The following is a 2,687-nucleotide window of genomic DNA, read 5'->3' as shown; positions in this document are numbered from 1 at the left end:
CTGCCCCCCTGCTACGTCCTGCACATCTCCTGCACGCTGCACATCTCCTGCACGCTGCACATCTCCTGCACGCTGCACACCCCCGTCCCACGCAGCCCCCCTGGGCTCTGCAGGCCCACCAGCACTAGGACTGCAGCAATCCCTGACCAAGGACCTTGCTGTACCAGGAGCTGTACAAATCCTAAATACGTCCCCATCTCCCAAGGGTCAGCAGCGTGCAGCAGCCCAGCCAGGCCCCGCTCCAAAGCAGGCGATGAGCACTCTCAGGTCGCGGCATCACCAGGCACAGGCAGCTGCCAAGAGTTGTGCCAACGGCTCCTCTGGGAGAACACGGTGGTCGAGCCCCCCACCGGCAGCGGCTACCCCCTCCCAGCCCAACCAAAACCCACTCCTCTCCACGGGCAGCTGCTCCCAGCCTCGCTGTATAATGAACTTTTGCATTACAGCAGCACCGTCTCCGCTCGGCGGCTCGGGGGGCCCAGACTGCGCACGCCAGAAGCTGGACTGACCCGTGTCAGAGGTGATTAATTTATCAGGCTTTTGGCACCCACCACTCCCCGCCAGAAAAACAATATCCCAAATTCCAGGCCCTCCCGCCCAGCAGATGTGTCTGCGGCGAGGGCGCCCGTTCCAGCCCGTCTCGCAGAAGCCGCCGCAGGGATGCAGCACCCGGGGCTCCCGCGCTGCCGACCGCCTTCCCCATCCCCGCTGTACATCTGTGGAAAAACCTTCCCCGGGAACAAAACTCTGGGGCTTTGCACCGGGCTGCCCTCCCAGTGGGTCCGGCCTCTCGCCCTGTGTAGGTGTCCGTGCTGCCAAGCCATCGAGGGGAATTGGGATGGGTGCGCAGCCGGGGAAGGCGGTGGGTGCTGGGATGCTGCCCCACTGAGCCCTCGCATCCCAGGGAGGAGCGGCATCACCCTGTCCTGGTGCTCAGCAGCCCACGGAGCTGCCTGGCATCAGGGAGCATGTCTGGGTTTGAACCAAGCAGGCACTGATTAAGGCTTAATTAAATTGGCAATTATCTATATCATCAGGGAAACGCCAGGCCTTTAAGGGACAGATTAACAAAGTTGTTATCATCAACGGAGAGGGTCAGAGGATAGGGATGGGGCGCAGCATCCCTGCAAATGCTAGCCGAGCCCTGCAGCTCGTCCTCCTGGCCCCTACCAGGGGTTTAAAGCGAGAAACCGAGAGGGCAATGGTATCACTCAGATAGAACTTATAGAAGATGCCACAAAGCACTTGGATGTCAGACAGTCAAGAAACAGGAGAGATTTTTCTTCCTCTGCCCCCACCTCACTGCCTCTCCCCGGCTTTCAGAGGAGGGATGGGACCAGCCAGCCGCTCTGCCTCCCAGCACTGGCCATGGGCAGACCTGCTGCCCGGCCGAGGTCTGAGCTCGCCCTGACGTCAGGGTGAGGGGTGGATGGGGGGGACATGGGCAAACAGCCTCTTATTTATCCCAAAAGGTCACAAGCGCCTTGGAAGAGGCTGGAGCTGGATCCCCGCGGTCCGGAGGAGGCCAGCGTCTCCTCGAAGGAGAGGTTTCACAATTCATCTCATTTGTTCGCTGTGGCATTTTCATCACAGTAGTTCGACTTATGCAATTACATAAAAAACATCTAATGAAATCTCGGTGACACAAAACATGAACGTTTATATTGGCCTCCCCATGCCGCGGAGTTGATCTTGGCTGGGGCGTCCAGACAGACATTCTGCATTCTTCAGAGATTAAGCACTGAAACGCTCCGGAGAAACCCAGCTGCCCGCTCCCCCTGCAGCCGTGCCGCTAATTCCAACCACATGCTCGCCGGCCGGGGAAAGGGAACACGTACCTTATATACACACACACGCACGGGTACCGCCGGGGACCCTGCCCGGCACCCCGCACACCCCCGGCCACATCCCCATCACCACAAGTACTCATGGGTCTCCGTAAATAAATACGTGCACAGTGAGCCTGACGGCTTGGCAGGTACAGCGTTAGGTATAAATAAGGTACTGCAGCAAAATCGTTAAGCAAATAAGAGGAGCGACGGGTAACCTTGAGTCAGGGCTGGAGCCCCTGAGCCCAGCCCCATGGCGGTGATGCCAGCCCTGCCCGTACCGCACCTTGCTGGGTGATCAGCCCATGAGATGTCAGATCCCAGTCAAAATCAACGAGCCCAGGAGGCTCTGGGCAATGAAACTCTCATCCTGGTTTGGTTCCCACCTCCCTCCTTTTAAAAATTTTTCTGTCTCCTATTAAAAATCAAGCTGATCTTTAAAAAAAAAGGAAAGAAAAGGGGAGGAGGAGGTGTGGAGGGCAGGGACTTTGTCCTCAACAGCGCACGGGGAGCTGGGCAAGGAACAACAGTGCTTCCAGAGGTGGGGATGGGATGGGGATGAGAGGTGCGGACATCCCATCCCGATGCTGCCCACATCACCCATCAGGCATAAACGTGCCCTGAGCTGCCCCGGATCCGCACCCAGGTGCCACTGGTGATGCTGTTTGTGGGTGGCCGCAGTGCTGACGAGCAAAGCCACCTCGCTGGCACCGGCCAGGGCACATCCCACCACACATCCCTGTTCCCATCATGGCCATTCCTGTGTTTTAAGACCCAGGGCAGCAACTCCACTGCAAATCCCCATCCCAGCACCCGCTGCAGCCTGGGAAATGCAGCTCGTCCAGCAAAAGCACCCGT

The sequence above is a fragment of the Cariama cristata genome, unplaced genomic scaffold, assembly GCF_000690535.1.
Source record: "Cariama cristata isolate BGI_N322 unplaced genomic scaffold, ASM69053v1 scaffold21007, whole genome shotgun sequence".
NCBI classification, from domain to species: Eukaryota; Metazoa; Chordata; class Aves; order Cariamiformes; family Cariamidae; genus Cariama; species Cariama cristata.
This window is presented reverse-complemented; position numbering follows the sequence as displayed.